Genomic DNA, 24,196 nt, shown 5'->3' with positions numbered 1-24,196 from the left:
GCGGCGAGCGGGGGCCACTCTTCGGTGTGGTGCACAGGCTTCTCATTGCGGTGGCTTCTATTGTTGCGGAGCACGGGCTCTAGGCATGTGGGCTTCAGTAGTTTTGGCTTGCAGGCTCTAGAGCGCAGGCTCAGTAGTTGTGGCGCATGGGCTTAGTTGCTCCACGGCATGCGGGATCTTCCCAGACCAGAGATTGAATCCGTGTCCCCTGCAGTGGCAGGCGGATTCTTAACCACTGCGCCACCAGGGAAGCCCCTCGATTATAGTTTTGAGTGAGCTAGAATTTGCCGCACAGTTTGTCAGGTCTATCAGAGTTTATTGAAGGGCTTCTTAACCTAGGGTTTGTGAACTTGCCTGGGAATAAATTACATCTTTATTTCACTAATCTCTAACTGAAATTTCGCATGTTTTCTAATTGTTAATGTAAGCAACAAATCACAGTAATATTAGTTAGCATGACCTTGACTTTGTCGCCAATACAAATCATGGAGTTTTTACATCACGCTGGAGTCGTAGACATTTCAAAACACCTTTCAAGTTCAAAACTACTTCAAAATTGTGGTACTTATAAGACCTGCTGCTAGATCTTGTTATTTAATGCATTACTAAAGAGGCACGTATATTACCATATTGCAGGTTTAAAAAATATTCTAATAGCTTTATTTTAATATAATCGGCCTCCCTTGCAATCTGACGTATTTCATTTGATGCATTTAAAAATACGACTCTGAGAAGAGGTCTGTAGGTGTCACCAGTTTGCCAAAGGGGCTCATGTACAGAAATCCATGCTTGTCATGATGGTAGCAGCCCCTCCTCAGAAGCCTCAGGGGCCAGAGCTCTGCCCGGAGCTCCCCTTTGCCCAGACAGATCTCTCGAGGGGCAAAAGAACCCTCACCTCAACTTTGGGTTCTTGTCTTCTCTTCACTCAGACTAAGCTAACACTAATGAAGCTTTCCTTTCGACTACATGTCTTGAACTCTTTAGGCCATAATCACTGCATTCCTGAATTATGATTGCTTTCAATGCTGACCACAGTCCTGCCTTCCACACACCACACCAGTGGGGAGCACAGGAAAGGGGCCTGTGAGCAGAGTGAGAAGAGCGGCCCCCTTCATACAAGATACATCCATCCCTTGTTCTCCATGGCTTAAGACAGATGAGAGCACCATGTCATCACACTGATTGGAGGCATGAAAAGTACATCAATGGAAAGAGCACATCGGCATTGCAGATCAGCATCTCAAAAGTCCTTGGAGGAAACAGGCATGGCCGCTTCTGCCAAAGGGAGTGAGGTGACCACCCTGGGGGCTAGCTGGGGAAGGGACAGCAGGACACACAGAGTAAAGGACATCTGCTGCCCTTTTCTCCCATTTCCCTGGCTGCAGTAGGTCAGAGGGGCACTGTGGTCTGAACAGAGAGGTGCAAGCCAATACCTGGGTCCACGCTTGCAGCTCAAGCGTCTGCAATGGATTGTTGGTGGCTCACAATCTTAAACCCAGCCTGGTTCCAAAGTGAGTGAGAATCATCTAAATCAGCATACTAAAACTATTTTGGCAGCCCAGTCTTGCACAAATGGTGAAAGAACTACTGTATCAGATAGCAAGAGTGAGGTCCTTGCCTGGCTGTCCTCTTGGAACCAGAGCTGGCTATGGGGCTCCATGATATGAATCCTGGAGTATCTCAGGGCATCTGGTCAACCCCACACATGAGTGAGAGAGGGCTGGGGGTAAGATAGAGGGTTGAAGAGTTCTTCAAAGAAAAGAAATGGAGAATGAGACCCACCGGGGATGGACATGGTCTGGGACGGGGTAGCTGTTCCTGGACGGCACCTCTGGCCAGCCCCAACCACTGAAGTGAGACTTAGAAGATTTCAAGGTAGAAATTTCTGGCCAACAGGACCCACATGGGGCCTGGTCTGGATTGGGGCACCTGGCCAAGATGTCATTGGTGGTCTTGGAGGGGCACTCAGAAAATTTTGGGGAATACCAATCCAAAATGCAATACCACTTGAGGCACAAGGTCTGGGGCAGGGGACCTCTTACCTAGATCTAATGATATTTTCTACCTCTACCACTGGATATTATTCACTAAGACTTAACGGTCCAGCAAGAAACTGGGTTCAACGCTGAGCCAATGAATCTTCCAACCACCCACCCATCCATCCAACAAATGTTCGTTGAGCACATAACACTGTGCTAGTGTTGCGTTAGGTTCAGGAGAAATAGAAGTGGATCTTCTTAACCATTATCCACACCAAGCTAGTTCTGTACAACTGAAAAAGGAAGAAAAGGAAAAAAAAACTGGCTACAGATGACATACCTCTCATACATCTGTTCAGTTAAACACTTTTCTCAATTATGGCTTTCGAAAACTGTTCCAGTTACTATGGTTCCACACAATTTACCCCAAAACTTAGTGGCTTAAAACAATGACAATATTTATTTTGCTCATGAATCTGCTATTCGGGCTGGGGTTATCTTGTCTCTGCTTTGCTTGCTTTCAGGTGAGTTGGCTTGAAGCCTGGGGACTGGAATCATCTGAAGCCTTCCTCACTCACATGTCTGGCCATTGGTGTTGTCAGCTGAGACAGGTCATCTCAGGTTGTCAGCTGGAACATCTCCACATGCTCTCTTCATGTGGTCTGAGCTTCCTCCCAGTATGGTGACTGGGTACTGAGGGTGAGCATTGCAAAAGGGGGTAAGCCAGGTGGAAGCTGAATCCTCTTTATGACCTAGCCCCAGAAGTCACCAAGCATTACTTCTGCCCTATTGGCCAGAACAGTCACAGCAGCCAACCAGACTCAAGGAGAGGGAATATGGATCCATCTCTCAGTGGCAAGATGTTGGTTACATTGTAAGAAGAACTGGGGGATGGATTATATATATTGGTGAGGTCAATTCAGGAAAAAAGTGCCACATAAGGTTGATACAACTGCTCCATTTTTTTTTTCCTTTTTCAAATGCAATACCTTTTAATACACAGTAATTAAGTACATGATACAAAGTGATTATTCTGACAGTACAGTTTCAGATGAAGACAATTCCCCAATTCATTCTACTTTTATAGTTAGAATTTACGATGCAGAACAGATTTGAATTGTGCCCTGTTTGGATAATCCAAATGTTTTATTCTGTATAGCATTTCATATGTCTCTTCAGTCCATTGTGCATGCACACTTTTCGCATATGTTTCAAAGTGTTCTGATGTTTAATTTTCCCTCAAGGTGTTTTGTGTGTGTTACAACTTTATTTTTATGTTGGTTTAAGAGAAACCCTGAAAATTTTTTTTAAAATTGTAAAAGAAAAAGATGCAGAAATATAATATCACCTTTAAAAAATGACTGCTCACTTGTATCTTTCCTCCACCCACCACCCCTCACCTAATATTACATCTTGTCTTCTTGGTCAGTACATTAGTCCTTATACGTTACATTTTTATGTAGAAGCCACATTCTTTTTTTTTTTAGCATTTTATTTTATATTGGAGTATAGTTGATTAACAGTATTGTGTTATTTTCAGGTTTACAGCAAAGTGATTCAGTTTCATTTATTTATTTATCTTTTGGCCACACCGTGTGGCCTGTGGGATCTTAGTTCCCCGACCGAGGATCGAACCCGTGCCCCCTGCATTGGGAGCGCAGAGTCTTAACCACTGGACTGCCAGGGAAGTCCCACAAAGTGATTCAGTTACACGTATACATGTATCTATTCTTTTTCAAATTCTTTTCCCATTTAGGTTGTTACATATTATTGAGCAGAGCTCCCTGAGCTATACAGTAGGTCCTTGTTGGTTATCCATTTAAATATAGCAGTGTGTACATATCAATCCCAAACCCCCTAACTATCCTTCCCCCCACCCCCGTAGAAGCCATATTCTTAATTTAAAATTATTTATTTATTGCTTATATGATTTTTGTTTCCATTGTTCCATTGCTACATTTTTGTCTGTTAAAAATATTTAGGTGTCTTGGGTTGGAATTGAACACCTATCTTTTTCCCATTAAAATTAACGGAAGGGCTTCCCTGGTGGTGCAGTGGTTGAGAATCTGCCTGCCAATGGGGGACACGGGTTCGAGCCCTGGTCTGGGAAGATCCCACATGCCATGGAGCAACTAAACCAGTGTGCCACAACTACTGAGCCTGTGCACTAGAGCCCATGAGCCACAACTACTGAGCCCACTTGCTACAACTACTGAAGCCCAAGCGCCTAGAGCCCGTGCTCCGCGACAAAAAAAGCCACCGCAATGAGAAGCCTGAGCACCGCAACAAAGAGTAGCCCCCGCTCTCTGCAACTAGAGAAAGCCTGCGCACAGCAACGAAGACCCAATGCAGCCAAAAATAAATAAATTAAATAAATAAAAATTTAAAAAATTAATGGAAATATATATTTTTTTCATTTATCAGCTTTTCACTTAGAGGCAGGATTTTCAGCAATGAATTAAAGTCATCAGGTGGGAGATAGATGTACTTTCATCATCTCCCTAAAAGCTTTGACAGCCTCCCAGTCCTGTGTCTGTCATTTTTCCAGTTCCCACCACCCATTGCTCTTCTAAGCCATCACCTCCATTATCAGCTCCTTACCTGTCTGATATATTACAGATGTTCCATATTTATTACGTTAGGAATGAGTCTGGTTGAAAGTAACAGGTAACTTGACAAACTGTCGTCTAAAAAATATTTTTTCCCCCTCATAAAACAGGAAGGCAGTCCAGGGTTTGCGCAGCTACTTGAGTATGTCCTAAAGTACCAGGCTTCTTTTGTCCTTTTATTTCATCTTCCTTAGCACAATCCTCCTCATGGTCTCAAGGTGATTGCTGCACCTCCTGGTGTTGTGCCTTAGTTCCAAGCCTGAAGTAGGGGAAGGGTGAAGGTCACAAACTTCTCCAAAGAGTTCCTTTTTATTCTGGAAGGGAAGCTGTCCCTTGGGACTGCTGCCTACATCTTATTGGCCAGGACTTTGTCTTATTGCCACTTCTAGCTGCAAGGGAAGTTGGGAACTGTGTGCTTTGCTTTCCAGCCTCTGTAGTTTGGAAAGGCAAGGGATAAGTGGTTGGAATAAATATTGAGAGCCTTTTACATGTGCCACACTGCGTTTAATTGAAATGTATTGCTTCGATCCACAAAGTATCCTGGATATAGCCTGTTCTTGTCCTGGAACATTCTTCCTTTTCCTTTTCTCTCCTCTAGTTACTTTCCTGGGTATGTATGTATGTGTGTGGGAGGAGACAAAATATTGAGGAAACACTTTTTTTTTTTTTCCGTGAGGATACCAGTTCCCTTGTCTCTCCTTCCTCCATGGTCTCTTCTAACTGAGGGTAAGGAGGACGAGTCAGCATCTTCTTTGCTCCATTCTGCTCTTTTCACACACCGTGACTTCAGCACTTCTACCCTGATCCCTTCCTCTCTGACTAGCAAGGAGAGTCTCAAGGCCAGGTTCTCCCTCCTCTTCTTTCTCAGGGCAAGTTTCCTCCTTTACACTCCCAAGGGACTTGAGCTGTATCTCTCTAATGGTATTTATCATTTTCTTCGTTGAAGCTGAAACCAAATGATTGGAAGTGGTACTGTTTACGAAATGTGTGGTGCATTGTAGGTGCTCAAACCGGTAGCTCTTGCTATTATTACTACCATTAATAATGTCTTATCGCCTATATCAGACTCAGCTCCTTAATGACAGGCTCTGAATCTGATGTCCGATTCATCTTTGTGACACACATCTGGCCTGGAATTGAACATTGCTCATAATGCTATCAATATAACGGGGGGGGGGGGCGGGTAAAGGACAACATTTCAAAGGAAGGGTGCTGTAATGGTGTGAGAAATTCCTAGAACCTGAGTGGGAGCCAGAATCTTGCGGAGAAGACCCTTACTCCGTCCGTATCAAAAACACGCAGAATCCCAACTATTTCGTAGGGAAGCATGTGGACCGCCTCCACGCCTGTATTGCGATGAGGTAGGAGCGTCTGTCACCTTATCCCTCCTGCTCCTCCGGAAAGGGAGGCGGGACTATACCCCGCGCGCGGCGATCTGGGATAGCTGCGCACGCGCAGCTTCCGGCTCCGTGTCTGGGGAATTATTTGACGCCGCCGCTTCGGCCCCCACACAAGTCTCTGATCAGGCGCGCCGCGCACGCGCAGTGATCCACTAGGCTCGGGGAGTTATTTGACGCTGCCGCCCCTGGCAGTCGGAAGTTGCCTGAGCAGAGCCCAGCCGGCCGGCCCGAGTGGCCTTCGTCGACCCGGGCGCCCTGGGAGAGTCGCTGACGGGTGGACGGAGCGACCGCCTGAGGACAGCCGGCCGGGGCAGCGAAAGCGCCGGGCCTATGGCGCGGGTGGCGTGAGGCGGAAGGCCGAGTGCGGCCGGCGGCGGCGGCGGCGGCGCCCGCCCCAGCAATGCGGGCCCCGCCCGTTGCCTCAGGTAACCGGGCGGCCCTCCCCGTCGCGACCGGACCCTCCCTTCTCCTCCCCTCCGGGTGGTCTAGGGATGGCTAAGCCTTGTTTCTCGGCCCCGGTGGCTCCAAGGGCCCTTCGGAAGCGCATCTCATTTTGGGGGGGACCCACGGGGTCCGGGGGAGCTTGGCCGTGGAGTCGGCGGCTTCTGTCGGGTCTTTTCAAACCCGGGGTGGCCCTTGAGAGCTGCCCCGGCCGGGCGAAGCTCTTTCCTGGCAGCCTGGGGGAGGGGGCGGGTCTGGAGCGGAGCTAGACAACTCTGGCGAAGAATCTGGTCCAGCAGCAAGGTTGGTCGAGTGGCTGTCTCCCGGTGGGGACGATGCTGCCCATTGCACGGTGACTGTCGGATGAGGAAGAGTTAATAATGAGAATAAACAGCTAGCCCTTGTTAAGCGCTTACTGTACGCCGGCCATTGTGCCAGACCATTACGTTCACCCCATCTAACTTCACAGCAACCCGGTAAGGGAGAATGATTATCCCCATCTTACTGACGAGGCAACTGAGGCCCTGAATGGTTAGGTGACTTCCTTGCCCAAGGTCACGGAGCTGGTAAATTTGACTCGAGATTCAAGTTCTTAACAATTAGGTCAGTGGCTCTCCAACTTCGCTGCACGTAGAAATCACCTGGGGCAGCTTTTAAAGATTCCTGATGCCCAGGTAGCAGAGCCAGGCCAATTAAATCACCGTATTTGGGAGTGGGGTCGGTGGGGGAAGCCAGACAGCAGTATTTCTTAAAGATCCCCACATGAATTCAGTGTGCAGCAAAGTTTGGGAACTGCTACCGTAGATAATTCTGCATCTCAGTAAAACGTTTCGGTGTTTCTCCAGTTTAAGTGTGTAAGAGACTTTTTTGGGAGTTTGTTTAAAATGCAGTTTCCACCCGCAGAGATCTTTTCATTAGGCCCACGGACTACTACACCTTGTGAAAGCCTGTTGGGGATGGGAAGTAACTTTCTCTGCAGGATTTGTGAGTCAGCTGGACCTTTTAAAGTGCGTGCATCTCATACAAAACTGTTAGTTTGCAATTTTCCTGGATACACAGTACTCGTGGTTACAGCATCTCTGATCTCTGGGTCTTGTTTGAATATGCTGTTCTCTGCCTAGTCTGTCCTCTGTGCTTTCTCCCTGCTCCACCCAGACACACACACTTCTGCTGTTTCTTACACACATGCACGTAGTCTTTTCTTCCCATCTCTGGCTGCGTAACTCCCAGCATTCAAGAAGCCACTGTGACCCTCACACCTCTCACTCCCAACCACCTTGGGTCTTTCCTGTTTGCTCTTTAGCATCATCATAATGGAATTTACCAGTGATTTTTCTGTGTTGTATTTATGTCTGTTTTATTAGATTGTGAGCGACTTGAACCATGTTTCCTCATCTCTGTATTCCTCCCAGTTCTTTGACATACCAGACTCACAAAAGTTTTACTGAATGGAATGTTTGTGTCCCTTTTATGTCACAGACTGCATGCTGCAAACCGATTCTTCTCTATTTCCAGTTTTGCAAAAGGTGTTTGGTAGTTCTTGCTCTACAGAGTTTTGTTCTTTTTGCTTGAAAATACTCTAGTTAGGTCTGTTAACTTTTCCATCCAGCAGTTAAATAAACACATTGAGTTCTTACAACTGGTGAGACACTAGGGAAGACTATGTGCTGTCAACATTGGTTGATTTTTTTTTTTTAATTATTTATTTATTTATTTATTTTTGGCTGCGTTGGGTCTTCGTTTCTGTACGTGGGCTTTCTCTAGTTGCGGCAAGCGGAGGCCACTCTTCATCGCGGTGCGCGGGCCTCTCACTATCGCGGCCTCTCTTGTTGTGGAGCACAAGCTCCAGACGCGCAGGCTCAGTAGTTGTGGCTCACGGGCCCAGTTGCTCCGTGGCATGTGGGATCCTCCCAGACCAGGGCTCGAACCCGTGTCCCCTGCATTGGCAGGCAGATTCTCAACCACTGCGCCACCAGGGAAGCCGGTTGATTTTTAATATCTAGTTTTATCACAGTCAGATACAATCAGTTCTGTAGTGGAAACCCTTTTATTGCCCTTAGGCCTTTGCGTGTGTTCCCTACTAAACACTATGCTGTCCAAACTAGTGTTTAGTTGTCATCCACTAAATGTTGTTACCTTTCTGGTACTTGGTAAATACTAGTAGATGGAAATGCTGTTGGTAGTAGTTCATCCTGTTACCAGGAGAGATGACTTAAGAAGTACTTAGATTAAAACCTTGATGTCAGAGGAGTTGACAAACTTAGTATATATTTATTACAGAATGCCTGAACTGCTGTTGCCCAGCATATTTACAAATTATAAAGGAAGGCAGCCCGGTAATTCAGATTATATTTGTTCTTGGCTGGTCTTAAAACCATGTAAGGTTTATAAAAGTGAGTGAGTGAGTATGTGTGTGAAGGTCATTATGAAGAGGTTTTTGGACAATAAAGTTTTTTATAGTAGTTAAATATGGTAAAGTATGTGGACTGAATAAGAAACACATTTCACGTAATGACATTCTTTACATCATACAGATTGTTATAGAAAGAGTTTTCTTCTTTCTGTTTTGTACTGTTTACTCAAATTTTAGGCTAAGGCTAATGTAGAAACTGATGGGATAATTTATGTTAAATTCAGATACTCAAGAAACTTGCCCTTGTTTCTCGGATCAGATATGGGCAGAGTATCCAGTTCTGGCCTCAGCACATGGAAGAAACTCAATCTTCAAGCCTGAGGTTTAAGTCTCTAGTTTGATCCCCCAGAAAAGGTGAAAAACTACACATGCTCAGTTAAAGACCAAAAATGACTCTAATCATGATAGCCTGAGACCTAGAAATGGATTCTTTTTAATTTGAGGTACCCATCAGTGTTAGCAGATGTGTTCCCTGACATGTGTAAAGGCCTTTTCGATAGAATACATGATTTTCTTTGGTGCAAGACGATTAAACGTTTTAGAATTAAGGTACATGGAGTTTAAGTTTTAGATGCAGAAAATAGGTAACTTGCCCAAGACTACTTGGTTGGCTGTAGCACATCTAAGACTAGAATGCAGGTCTCCTTCCTCTGGACTCAGTATCCCCTTCCACCCTCATGCCCCTCATGTGAGAGGATGTCTTGTTTCTTGTTGTTGTTGTTGTTGTGTGTGTGTGTGTGTGTGTGTGTGTGTGTGTGTGTGTGTGTTGGGGATGGGGGAAGTGGACAGAGTAGTCTGCTACGTTTGAGATATTAAGTTAGATATGTAATGAGTGCTTGTAGTATGACATGTACTTTGCTATATAAACTGGGGATACTAAGATAAATAAGACACAGCCCCTTTCCTTCAGGAATCTATAGTCTAGTCAGGGTTGTAGTAAAAGTAAAAGTATAGTATCTAAGGCAGCTCTGTCAAATAGAAATTTCTGCAGTGATGGAACTGTTCTATATCTGCACTGTCCAGTATGGTAGCAGTTAACCACATGTGACATTGAGGACTTGAAATGTGACTAGTTTACCTAAGGAACTGAATTTATAATTTAATTTAAATTTAAGTAATATGTGGTTATGGCTGCTGTGTTAGAGCAAGTCTGGGGCATAAAAGATGAGAACTGTGGTGGGGGTGGGAGCAGGCAGGGTATCCATACTTTTTTGGACAGACTAGCAAAAACTACCTGTTTTCACTTTTGGGGAGGAATGCAGGCAGAACCTGTCTCCCTTTCTTGTAATTCAGGTGTTTGATAGGATCCTTAACAGAATCTGGTGCACAGGTGAATACATTCCTTTTTGGCCAAGCTTGATTGATATTTTCCTTGGGGGTCAATAGGACTACAACAGAAATATGAAATATGTTCCTTTTGCCTTTATTAGTTGTAAAGGTTATATGGATGACCTTGAATGCACTTATGCACCTTAAAATCCAGCATTTATTTACTCAGTTCATTTATTCAGTGTTTTGGCACCCTGTACCCTATTTTTCCTAAGAGAAACAAGGCATGCCTGATAGTGTGTACCTTGCATTTGTACAGCTCAAAGTATGTTGACTTACGTTGTTTTATTTGATCCTTTTCCCAAGTCACTTTAGCTAGGTACTGCAGGTATTCTCCCTGTTTTACAGGTGAGGAAACTATGACAAAGAAATGCCAAGTGACTTGTCCAAGGTCATATGGTGAGGTACGGAGTCAGAACAAAAGAAGGAGCATTGGACTTCGAGGCAAGAGGTGGAGTTTCTTGTCCCAGCTCTACTGTTACTTGATGTGACCCTGAGCAAGTTGTAGAGGCTAGTGACATCTGTCTTGCTTAAATTTCTAGGCTTGTTATTGAACTGCAATGAAGTAACATGTGAAAGCTCTTTGAAAATGATCAATTATGCGAAGGTACATTGTTATCAAGCAAGATCTGCAATAGTTTTTCTGTTGTAGGATGCCACCTTTGTAACTCATCACGTCAGTTACCATGTTGAATACTGCTGTAACATGGATTTATTTATCATGGATTTCTCTTGTCTTCTTCACTATGAAACTTTCTCTTGGGCAGCCATTGTGTCCTATTCATACCTGCCTCCCTACATGTTAGGACAATACCTGACACATAGCAGGTGTTTAATAAATGTTTGTTTAATGAAATGACTGATGTACAAATTTACAAAGTTAAAAAAAAACTGTTCTCTGTAATTAGATTTGAAGCTCCTTGGGAGCAAGGATGATGTTTATTCATTATTATAGTCCCTGTGTTTGGTGTATAGAAGGCATGTAATAAATATTGGCTGAGTTAATTGATGTAATTAATGCCAAGCTGTGGTCTTAGTGTGTCTACCACTGTATTGATCATTTTGGTAGTTTGTCAATTAGACCAAACCTTCATGTTACTTTGTGGTAGTACCTACAAGTCATAAACTGTTACCCAGCACACAGTGACCTGATAGCAGAAACATACAGAGATTACCTAGAAAATGGATACATGCAGAGTTGGGAAGGAGATTAAGTGATCTGCAGGGTAGCACTGTCATCTTTGCTTCCCTCCTATCACTTCTGAAGTTTGAAAGTGGAGACTTCTCTGCTCGCAGCTCAAGTTGATAGCCAACAGAGCCTAGCTGGGAAGGAGACTCATATGATCCTAACACAGCAGTCAAAGCCCTCAACCGTCTGACTTCAGTATCTCACCACAGTGCCCAACCCTCCCTGCAATGTTCCCATCCTTCCTGCCCTCCCCTTCCTCAGTATATTAGAGACACTGGAGTCTGCTTTCCTGCTGTCCCTTCAGCCTGTCTTAGATACTTCAGTCAAATTTCCTTAATAGGAATTCAGTTCCTGTTGTATTATTCCTATGATAAAGTTAAACTTTCTCTCATTCTCTGCCCTCAGTTTTTACTAAGTTAATTTCAAATCTCCAATCTGAGGATTCATAGTATTCTTCCTCCATAAGAGCTATCGTTTGTTGATTGCTTACTATGGACTAGATAGGACATGTTCCAAACATCTTACATGTCTTGATTCTCTAATCACAACTCCAAAGTAGGCTGTTATCCTACTGTTATCTCCATTTAACAGATGAGGATGCTCAGGCACAGAGGTAGAGCAACTTCTGCAGGATTTTCCAACTTGTAGGTGGTGGAACTGGGATTTGAATCTAAGAAGTCTAGTTCCAGAGTCCTGGCTCTTAACCAGTCTCCTATTTGTTTCCATGCTTCTCATCTCTGTGTTTAATGGCTACATTATAGTATATAGAGTTAATATGCCCTAATTGCGAAGGTATTCCATTATTGATGGACAGTTAAATTCTGATCACTTCCCCATCTTATGTGCAATACTACAGTGAATGAATGCCTTGTGCATTTTTCTATTGAGTTGTTTATCAGGATAAATTAAGTGGTATTACTGGGTCAAAGCACCTGATATTACTATGTCTCCCACTATGTATTGGCAAAACATTCGTGCTATCCTTGGGTGAATGGTTAGAAAAATGGCATTAGCCTGAGGTGCCTTACAAGTGTGTCAATTTATCGGCAGGATAGAGCTACAAACAATTCCATGGCAAGTGAACTAGGCAGTCAGGGCCCAGCAGGGTTTTGCCATGGTGCTATCCTGAAAGGTTGATGCACATACGAACATCTTTGCCCAGGAGGACCTAGGCTGTGAATCAATTCTGGTTCTTGAAACTACAGATGTTCTCTGAGATCTCTGGGTTGCTTTGGACAGCCTGAGCTGCAACAGCAAGAGGAGGTTCTTATTTGTGTGTTTAAGACTAGGCTGGCCACTGACAAAACTGGACCCAACAGGACTTACCCTGCCAAATCTGTGACATTACACTCTGCCCTCATCTTTTTTTTTTTTTTTTCCTAACAGCAACAAACATGAAACAAAATGAAGTTATAGGACTTCCATAGTTGGGTTATAAGCCCAGACCCTGGAGCAGAGGTGGGATAGGGTGACTTTCAGGGCAGCAATGGCTCATTCATAGTGTATGCCTCCCTACCTTCCCTCCACAAGAATCATGCTAATTCAGTTACCAAAACTAGCATATGCCTTTATCTTTGATCAGAGGTGTAAGTTGACCCATAGATGAGTTCTTCTTAGCTTACATCCTGTTTTGTTTTTTTTTTAAACTTGAATTAGTTGCCAACATTTAAAGAGTGGACTTCACAGAGATGTCCAGATTTTCTGTGTCTCTTGAAAAACTGGATTATCAGGCAACACTGGGTCTACATTCCTTCAAGGTAATAGTTGGCTAGGGCTGAGTAGTGATTGTGTCCTTTAAAGAGAACCTTAATTCTCTAATTTGCCCCAATGTGCACCCTACCCACTTCACCCCATGTTTGGTTTCTTAGACTGGAGGTTTTCATCCTTCCCAGACCTAATGACCGCTTCACTATCCTGAAATTAACAGATAATATATAACCTACCAACACATAGAATTTTAAAAAAATCTTTGAAACTAACAATAACAAATGAAAACCATAAATTACTATCCTTCTAATAAAGTTGGTATTTCGGTAAAAATGCTCAGGTAGAGCTATACTAGAGGACATAACAAAGTGGTCAGATGCTTGTGTCTACTTATAACTTGAGAAGTAAGACAGTAATATGGCACTTTATATTTGACATTTTGAAATAAGGGCTAAGTAAGTAGCATGTAGTTCTTGTGATTGTGTTCCTGACAGCAGTGTGTGGTATTAGCAACTCAGACACCACAAAAGGTATGGCCTTAGGTGATGTGATTGTTCTGAAATGGTGAACAATTCTTGGTATGGTTAAGGTTCCAAACATAAAAAAGTTGAATCTTTCCTCGGTTTGCATGGTTAATTGTGTTACTGGAAAATTAAGTGTATATTAAAATAGCACAAAATATTTTGTATTTATGAGTAAAATGAAGTTAGATTTTTAGCCTTAGACAATTAAGAACAGAATGATTTTCTGGCAGACATTAGAAAGTCAGGTGAAATGTAGCAAAATTATTCATTGTGCAGGACTGTCACCTGTGTTACAGGATGTCTAGATATCCTGGATCTGCCCATAAATACCATAAATACCAGTAACATGCCCCAATCGTTGCGTTAACCAAAAGTGCACTTAATATTTCCAAAATACCCTGGGGGGGGTAGTCTTTTTTTTTTTTTTTTTTAATTGAAAATCATTGCCCTAAACTCTTGAGTGTGTCCTGTTGGCCTTACCTCCTAAATCAGAGTGAGTTTTTATCACTCATTTTGCTAGTTTAATATTTACAAAATGATGCCTTAGTTACTTTACTTTGTGTTTCTTTGATTTTTTTTTTATGTTTGTTTCCAATGTTTATTTTCTCTTCATTGTTTAATTTGCCTGTGCAGTTGGCCCTTTCTGTTGGTGGGTTCTGCATTTGCAGATTCAATCAACCATGAATCAAAGACACTTGGGGAAAAAAAATCCAGAAAGTTCCAAAAAGAAAAACCTGAATTTGCTCTATGTAGGCAGCTATTTACACGGCATTTGTATTGTACTTACAACTATTTACATAGCATTTACATTGTATTAGGTATTATAAGTAATCTAGAGATGATTTACAATATATGGGAGGATGTGCATAGGTTATATGCCACATACTTTTATATAAGGGACTTGAGCATCTGTGATTTTGGTATTGTCGGAGGGTCCTCGAACCAGTCCCCCATGGATACCAAGGAACAACTGTAATTATAAGGTACATCTTTGTCTTATTATTTTTTGTCTTTTATGCATTTTGTTGAAATTTAGCAGCTGTGTTTTTCTATTACATGCGTTAAATATTTTAGTTCAACTTTTTCTCTCTCTCGGTCTTAGTTGCAGTACGTGGGATCTTTAGTTAGGGCACGTGGGGTCTTTAGTTGCGGCATGCGGACTTCTTAGTTGCGGCATGCATGCAGGATCTGATTCCTGGACCAGGGTTTGAAACCAGGCCCCCTGCACTGGGAGCGCAGAGTCTTACCCACTGGGCCACCAGGGAAGTCCCTACCTTACATGTTTCTTAAAGCATTTATTTCATTTTCTTCCATGTAATCATTTAAACATTAATAGATTTGGAGAATTTAAATTTCTTACATTTAAAAACTTTTTAAAAATTTTAAGAAGAATTTAAGAGCTATTAATCCTGTTTTGATTGGTCTTTCATAGTGTTTTTTCAAGAAAGATACTCCTGTCTTTACTTCAGAATTGGGAAGGGTGGTAGCTGTTTCTTAAAAATGCAAATTCCCAGGCCCTAACCCAAACCTACAGAATTGAGCTTTTTAGGGATGGAGTTTTGAAATCTACATTTTAAACCAGAGGGCCCCCCCCCTCAATGATTCTTATGTATACAGTGGAGTTTGAGAGCTAGCTTGTCTTTTTTTTTTTTTTTCCTTAAAACATTTTTTTCCCTCTAACAATGTATTATCCGAAATGGCCGCTAAATATTATTTAAATATTCCTTGAATATTTGAAAACCATCCAACTACTTTTTTTATACTAATAAATAGCTTAAAGCAAATGGACATTTTCAATTTTTATATGTATACAACATGCAAAATTTTGGACTTCCTTCAGTGGCATAAAGGGAACATCTTCTAACATCTTCCTTTTTCCCATTGATAAACCTTGGCATTCTGAAACATTCAGTATTCACTGTGTGCCAAGGACTTCTCAAAAATTCAGGAAGTGAGGTTTCCCCTCAAAAAAGGTTGACACACTTGTGGTGAAGATATCTTTACAAAGCTAATGAATAACCAAACGTGAAGCTTAATATGAATAGCCTGTAGGCACTCAGAGCTGGTGAAGAGGGGTGATGGGAGGAGTCAAAAAAAGTTTTACCAAAGAGGACATTTGAGCTGTGCTATGAAGTGTGAAGACTTCGTAAGGTGGATAGAGGTGGGGAACAGCATGAGCAGTAATATAGGGTATGAACAAACTTGTTGGTTTTGAGCAATCATCAGTAGTACTTTGGGTCATAGCTTGGAGGATGGGGTGGGAAAGTGGCCGTAGAAAATAAAACTGGGAATGTGGATAAGCAATTTTAATTAGAATTTTAGCAAGGTTTTTTTCTTTAATTGGATAAAATCATCTTAAATTTTATATAAAAGAGTACATGCCTGAGAATAACTGATAAAGTTTTGAAAAAGAGTAGTCAAAGTAAAGGGGGCTTCCTTTTCAGATGTTAAAACATTCTGTAAAGCCACTGAATTTAAATCATTATGGCTGGACTTCCCTGGTGGCACAGTGGTTAAGAATCTGCCAATGCAGGGGACGTGGGTTCTAGCCCAGGTCCGGGAAGATCCCACATGCTGCAGAGCAACCAAGCCCGTGTGCCACAACTACTGAGGCTGCACCCTACAGCCCACGAGCCACAACTACTGAGCCTGCGTGCCACAACTACTGAAGCCCGTGCGCCTAGATCCCGTGCTCTGCAACAAGAGAAGCCACCGCAATGAGAAGCCCGTGCACCGTAACGAAGAGTAGTCCCCGCTCGACACAACTAGAGAAAGCCCACACGCAGCAACAAAGACCCAATGCAGCCAAAAATAAAAATAAATTAATTAATTTTTAAAAATCGTTATGGCATTAGTATAGGAATAGACAAATAGTTGAACTGAACAGATTTGTAAATAGATTCCTATATAAATGAGAGTTTAATATATGACAAAATTGGTATTTCAGGTCAGTGGGAAAGGACGTGCTTTTATTTTTTTTGTTTTTTGGCTGCACTGGGTCTTCGTTGCTGTGCATGGGCTTTCTCTAGTTGCGGCGAGTGGGATCTACTCTTCATTGAGGTGCGCGGGTTTCTCATTGCGGTGGCTTCTCTTGTTGTGGAACACGGGCTCTAGGTGCATGGGCTTCAGTAGTTGCAGCATGCGGGCTCAGTAGTTGCAGTGCATGGGCTTAGTTGCAAGGATGTGTTTTTAATAGATGATGTTGACACAACTTACTATACATCTCTAAGAAAATAAAATTGGATCTTTCCTATACCACTTGTAGAAGTAAATTCCAGATGATATAAAACTTAAATGTGAAGAATTAATTATCTTGCATGGAAATCTAGTAACTACATTATACACTCTAGGGTTATGTCTTTAAACTTCTGGACCTAGACGCATAGTAAATATTTTATGTATTTTACATTATGACCCACAACATATGCATATATAAAAAATGAAACAAGTCTCAGAACATTGCTTACCTTTACTGTGTGTGGTGCCTTTATTGTATATTCTGTTCCATGTAATTAAAAAGTATTATCTATTTCATTTATTTTATGACCCACAGTTTGAAAAACACTGATACAGGGGATAGGAGGGAGAAATCACCTAAGCCAGACTCAAAACTAGAAGTTATAAAATAAAAAAAAATATTTGGCTAGAGTAATGAAATTTCACTTCATACCTACCAAATTGGCAAATAAATAAATATGTAAATAAATCTGATTCTTGGCAAAAGATTGGGAGTGAGAGGAGGGAAGGGCTCTCATCCATTCCTGATGTAAATGGGAGTTGTTACAGCTTTTTGGGAATCTATCTGGCAAGACCTATTAACATTAAAAATACATATACTCCTTGATCCAATGGTTTCACTCTTGGAAACTTGTTCCATAGAAATTAAAAGGCCACTACTAAAGGATATATAAACAAGCATATTTATTGCATCATTATTTCCTGGTGACAAAATATGGGAAATGAAGTAAATGTAAATCATTGGGAGACTGAATAAATTGTATCATATCATGGAATATTACACAGCCATTAAAAAGAATCTTATTGAAGGATATTCATAAGGTACTGGTGAGTGGAAAAAAGATGTAGAAGAGTATATAGTCCCTAGCTATGTGTGTATATAAATTATTTTAATATGATTGAGTTAGGGTGGAGCAAAATACACAAGGAAGTGTTAGGTTGGTTAAATGGATTATCTATTCAGGGAAGTGAATTACTTGGATAGGGAATGAAGACAAATATAAAGGGTAAAAAATCACACTAAAAACAAAAAACCTTGTAGTATAATGTTCTTGTGCATTTATTGAAGAGATTATAGTGTGTGTATATATATTATACTATATACTATATGTATATGTGTGTGAGTGTGCATTTATATATATGTTTATTAAAAAAAGGTGAGAAAAAATGTTGTGTGGGTATAAGTTATCCTCTGATGAGAATGGCAACCTATCAGAGTCTCCCCTTTTTACCCTTCCATTTTTTAAAAAATTCTTATTAGTCATCAGTTTTATACACATCAGTGTATACATGTCATTCCCAATCGCCCAATTCATCACACCACCCCCCCCACCACCCCCATGGCTTTCCTGCCTTGGTGTCCATACGTTTGTTCTCTACACCTGTGTCTCAATTTCTGCCCTGCAAACCAGTTCATCTGTCCCATTTTTCTAGGTTCCACATATATGCGTTAATATACGATATTTGTTTTTCTCTTTCTGACTTACTTCACTCTGTATGACAGTCTCTAGATCCATCCACGTCTCAACAAATGACCCAATTTCGTTCCTTTTTATGGCTGAGTAATATTCCATTGTATATATGTACCACATCTTCTTTATCCATTCGTCTGTCGATGGGCATTTAGGTTGCTTCCATGACCTGGCTATTGTAAATAGTGCTGCAATGAACATTGGGGTGCATGTGTCTTTTTGAATTACGGTTTTCTCTGGGTATATGCCCAGTAGTGGGATTGCTGGGTCATATGGTAATTCTACTTTTAGTTTTTTAAGGAACCTCCATATTGTTCTCCATAGTGGCTGTATCAATTTACATTCCCACCAGCAGTGCAAGAGGGTTCCCTTTTCTCCACACCCTCTCCAGCATTTGTTGTTTGTAGATTTTCTGATGATGCCCATTCTAACTGGTGTGAGGTGATACCTCATTGTAGTTTTGATTTGCATTTCTCTAATAATTAGTGATGTTGAGCAGCTTTTCATGTGCTTCTTGGCCATCTGTATATCTTCTTTGGAGAAATGTCTATTTAGGTCTTCTGCCCATTTTTGGATTGGGTTGTTTGTTTCTTTAATATTGAGCTGCATGAGCTGTTTATATATTTTGGAGATTAATCCTTTGTCCGTTGATTCGTTTGCAAATATTTTCTCCCATTCTGAGGGTTGTCTTTTCGTCTTGTTTATGGTTTCCTTTGCTGTGCAAAAGCTTTTAAGTTTCATTAGGTCCCATTTGTTTATTTTTGTTTTTATTTCCATTAGGAGGTGGATCAAAAAAGATCTTGCTGTGATTTATGTCAAAGAGTGTTCTTCCTAAGTTTTCCTCTAAGAGTTTTATAGTGTCCAGTCTTACATTTAGGTCTCTAATCCATTTTGAGTTTATTTTTGTGTATGGTGTTAGGGAGTGTTCTAATTTCATTCTTTTACATGTAGCTGTCCAGTTTTCCCAGCACCACTTATTGAAGAGACTGTCTTTTCTCCATTGTATATCCTTGCCTCCTTTGTCATAGATTAGTTGACCATAGGTGCGTGGGTTTATCTCTGGGCTTTCTATCTTGTTCCATTGATCTATGTTTCTGTTTTTGTGCCAGTACTATATTGTCTTGATGACTGTAGCTTTGTAGTACAGTCTGAAGTCAGGGAGTCTGATTCCTCCAGCTCCGTTTTTTTCCCTCAAGACTGCTTTGGCTATTCGGGGTCTTTTGTGTCTCCATACAAATTTTAAGATTTTTTGTTCTAGTTCCATAAAAAATGCCATTGGTAATTTGATAGGGATTGCATTGAATCTGTAGATTGCTTTGAGTAGTATAGTCATTTTCACAATATTGATTCTTCCAATCCAAGAACATGGTATATCTCTCCATCTGTTGGTATCATCTTTAATTTCTTTCATCAGTGTCTTATAGTTTTCTGCATACCGGTCTTTTGTCTCCCTAGGTAGGTTTATTCCTAGGTATTTTATTCTTTTTGTTGCAATGGTAAATGGGAGTGTTTCCTTAATTTCTCTTTCAGATTTTTCATCATTAGTGTATAGGAATGCAAGAGATTTCTGTGCATTAATTTTGTATCCTGCAACTTTACCAGATTCATTGATTAGCTCTAGTAGTTTTCTGGTGGCATCTTTAGGATTCTCTATGTATAGTATCATGTCATTTGCAAAGAGTGACAGTTTTACTTCTTCCTTTCCAATTTGTATTCCTTTTATTTCTTTTTCTTCTCTGATTGCCATGGCTAGGACTTCCAAAACTATGTTGAATAATAGTGGTGAGAGTGGACATCCTTGTCTCGTTCCTGATCTTAGAGGAAATGCTTTCAGTTTTTCACCATTGAGAATGATGTTTGCTGTGGGTTTGTCGTATATGGCCTTTATTATGTTGAGGTAGGTTCCCTCTATGCCCACTTTCTGGAGAGTTTTTATCATAAATGGGTGTTGAATTTTGTCAAAAGCTTTTGCTGCATCTATTGAGATGATGGTTTTTCTTCTTCAATTTGTTAATATGGTGTATCACATTGATTGCTTTGTGTATATTGAAGAATCTTTGCATCCCTGGGATAAATCCCACTTGATCATGGGGTATGATCCTTTTAATGTGTTGTTGGATTCTGTCTGCTAGTATTTTGTTGAGGATTTTTGCATCTCTATTCATCAGTGATATTGGTCTGTAATTTTCTTTTTTTTGTAGTATCTTTGTCTGGTTTTGGTATCAGGGTGATGGTGGCCTCATAGAATGAGTTTGGGAGTGTTCCTTCCTCTGCAATTTTTTGGAAGAGTTTGAGAAGGATGGGTGTTGGCTCTTCTCTAAATGTTTGATAGAATTCACCTGTGAAGCCATCTGGTCCTGGACTTCAGTTTGTTGGAAGAGTTTTAATCACAGTTTCAATTTCATTACTAGTGATTGGTCTGTTCATATTTTCTATTTCTTCCTGGTTCAGTCTTGGAAGGTTACATCTTTCTAAGAATTTGTCCATTTCTCCCAGGTTGTCCATTTCATTGGCATAGAGTTGCTTGTAGTAGTCTCTTAGGATGCTTTGTATTTCTGCAGTGTCTGTTGTAACTTCTCCTTTTTCATTTCTGATTTTATTGATTTGAGTCCTCCCTCTTTTTCTTGATGAGTCTGGCTAATGGCTTATCAATTTTGTTTATCTTCTCAAAGAACCAGCTTTTAGTTTTATTGATCTTTGCTATTGTCTCCTTTGTTTCTATTTCATTTATTTCTGCTCTGATCTTTATGATTTCTTTCCTTCTGCTGACTTTGTGTTTTGTTTGTTCTTCTTTCTGTAGTTCCTTTAGGTGTAAGGTTAGATTGTTTATTTGAGATTTTTCTTGTGTCTTGAGGTAGGCTTGTATAGCTATAAACTTCCCTCTTAGAACTGCTTTTGCTGCATCCCATAGGTTTTGGATTGTCGTGTGTTCATTGGCATTTGTCTCTAGGTATTTTTTGATTTCCTCTTTGATTTCTTCAGTGATCTCTTGGTTTTTTTAGTAACGTATTGTTTAACCTCCATGTGTTTGTGTTTTTTACATTTTTCCCCCTGTATTTGATTTCTAATCTCATAGCGTTGTGGTCAGAAAAGATGCTTGATATGATTTCGATTTTCTTAAATTTACTGAGGCTTGATTTGTGACCCAAGACGTGATCTATCCTGGAGAATGTTCTGTGCGCACTTGAGAAGAACGTGTAATCTGCTGTTTTTGGATGGAATGTCCTATAAATATCAATTAAATCTATCTGGTCTATTGTGTCATTTAAAGCTTCTGTTTCCTTTTTTTTTTTCATTTTGGATGATCTGTCCATTGGTGTAAGTGAGGTGTTAAAGTCCCCCACTATTATTGTGTTACTGTCTGTTTTCTCTTGTATAGCTGTTAGCAGTTGCCTTATGTATTGAGGTGCTCCTATGTTGGGTGCATATATATTTATAATTGTTATATTTTCTTCTTGGATTGATGCCTTCATCATTATGTAGTGTCCTTCCTTGTCTCTTGTAACATTATTTTAAAGTCTATTTTATCTGATATGAGTATTGCTACTCCAGCTTTCTTTTGATTTCCATTTGCATGGAATATCTTTTTCCATCCCCTCACGTTCAGTTTATATGTGTCCCTAGGTCTGAAGTGGGTCTCTTGTAGACAGCATATATATGGGTCTTATTTTTGTATCCATTCCGCAAGCCTGTGTCTTTTGGTTGGAGCATTTAATCCGTTCACGTTTAAGGTAATTATCGATATGTATGTTCCTATGACCGTTTTCTTAATTGTTTTGGGTTTGTTTTTGTAGGTCCTTTTCTTCTCTTGTGTTTCCCACTTAGAGAAGTTCCTTTAGCATTTGTTGTAGAGCTGGTTTGGTGGTGCTGAATTCTCTTAGCTTTTGCTTGTCTGTAAAGCTTTTGATTTCTCCATGGAATCTGAATGAGATCCTTGCTGGGTAGAGTAATCTTGGTTGTAGGTTCTTTCCTTTCATCACTTTAAGTATATCATGCCACTCCCCTCTGGCTTGTAGAGTTTCTGCTGAGAAATCAGCTGTTAACCTTATGGGAGTTCCGTTGTATGTTATTTGTCGTTTTTCCCTTGCTGCTTTCAATAATTTTTCTTTGTCTTTAATTTTTGCCAATTTGATTACTGTGTGTCTCGGTGTGTTTCCCCTTGGGTTTATCCTGTATGGGACTCTCTGCGCTTCCAGGACTTGGGTGACTATTTCCTTTCCCATGTTAGAAAAGTTTTTGACTATAATCTCTTCAAATATTTTCTCTGGTCCTTTCTCTCTCTCTTCTCCTTCTGGGACCCCTATAATGCGAATGTTGTTGCGTTTAATGTTGTCCCAGAGGTCTCTTAGGCTGTCTTCATTTCTTTTCATTCTTTTTTCTTTAGTCTGTTCCGCAGCAGTGAATTCCACCATTCTGTCTTCCAGGTCACTTATCTGTTCTTCTGCCTCAGTTATTCTTCTATTGATTCCTTCTAGTGTAGTTTTCATTTCAGTTATTGTATTGTTCATCTCTGTTTTTTTGTTCTTTAATTCTTCTAGGTCTTTGTTAAACATTTCTTGCACCTTCTCGATCTTTGCCTCCATTCTTTTTCTGAGGTCCTGGATCATCTTCACTATCATTATTCTGAATTCTTTTTCTGGAAGGTTGCCTATCTCCACTTCATTTAGTTGTTTTTCTGGGGTTTTATCTTGTTCCTTCATCTGATACATAGCCCTCTGCCTTTTCGTCTTGTCCATCGTTCTGTGAATGTGGTTTTTGTTCCACAGGCTGCAGGATTGTAGTTCTTCTTGCTTCTGCTGTCTGCCCTCTGGTGGATGAGGCTATCTAATAGACTTGTGCAAGTTTCCTGTTGGGAGGGACTGGTGGTGGGTAGAGCTGATTGTTGTTGTGGTGGGCAGAGCTCACTAAAACTTTTATCTGCTTGACTGCTGATGGGTGGGGCTGGATTCCCTCCCTGTGGTTGTTTGGCCTGAGGCAACCTAACACTGGAGCCTACCTGGGCTCTTTGGTGGGGCTAATGGTGGACTCTGGGAGGGCTCAAGCCAAGGAGTACTTCCCAGAACTTCTGCTGCCAGTGTCCTTGTCCCCACGGTGAGCCACAGCCACCCCCCGCCTCTGCAGGAGACCCTCCGACATTAGCAGGTAGGTCTGGTTCAGTCTCCACTGGGGTCACTGCTCCTTCCCCTGGGTCCCAATGTGCACACTACTTTGTGTGTGCCCTCCAAGAGTGGAGTCTCTGTTTCCCCCAGTCCTGTCGAAGTCCTGCAATCAAATCCCACTAGCCTTCAAAGTCTGATTCTCTAGGAATTCCTCCTCCCATTGCCGGACCCCCAGGTTGGGAAGCCTGACGTGGGGCTCAGAACCTTCACTCCAGTGGGTGGACTTCTGTGGTATAAGTGTTCGCCAGTCTGTGAGTCACCCACCCACCAGTTATGGAATTTGATTTTACTGTGATTGTGCCCCTCCTACCATCTCATTGTGGCTTCTTTGTCTTTGGATGTGGGGTATCTTTTTTGGTGAGTTCCAGTGTCTTTGTGTTGATGAGTGTCCAGCAGCTAGTTGTCATTCTGGTGTTCTCACAAGAGGGAGTGAGAGCACGTCCTTTTACTCCACCATCTTGGTTCAGGGCCACAAATTTCCCCTTCCGTGTTTGAGAGTGCTTATTTTAGGGCGGTTGTGCCAGGGGCGGGGGGAACATCAGGATATCCTTAGGGGGGTTCCTTATAAATCCTAAGGAAATTGAGGGAACTTTAACAGTCAGTCGCATCCACCCATCCTTCACATTGTAGGTACCTTGTTTGATTCTGGTTCATCCTTTCTGCCTTCCCATTTTCAGGGCCTCTTGGTTCAGAGGAGGACCATATCCTCTTGAAAAACACTGATACTTACTGATCTG

The 24,196-nt window shown here is 41.4% G+C and overlaps 1 protein-coding gene across 6 annotated transcripts in view; it reads left to right on the top strand.

Moving 5' to 3' along the window:
- Window positions 1-6,139: 6,139 nt before the first annotated feature.
- The window catches only part of RALGAPB (Ral GTPase activating protein non-catalytic subunit beta), a 106,213-nt gene continuing 88,156 nt past the window's right edge, over window positions 6,140-24,196 (top strand). For 2 of the 6 annotated variants that reach the window (XM_082361920.1, XM_082361916.1), the window contains exon 1: window positions 6,140-6,413. The gene's annotated coding sequence lies outside the window, so the exon portion shown is untranslated. Of the gene's footprint in view, window positions 6,414-10,519; window positions 10,682-24,196 lie in introns of all 6 variants that reach the window. The other 4 variants (XM_082361922.1, XM_082361921.1, XM_082361918.1 and 1 more) reach the window with 3 other exon arrangements.

This window comes from Balaenoptera borealis (genome assembly GCF_965194805.1).
Source record: "Balaenoptera borealis genome assembly, chromosome: 16".
Taxonomy (NCBI): Eukaryota; Metazoa; Chordata; class Mammalia; order Artiodactyla; family Balaenopteridae; genus Balaenoptera; species Balaenoptera borealis.
Note: the sequence above shows the minus strand (reverse complement) of the source record. Positions and strands in the feature narration are given on the sequence as shown.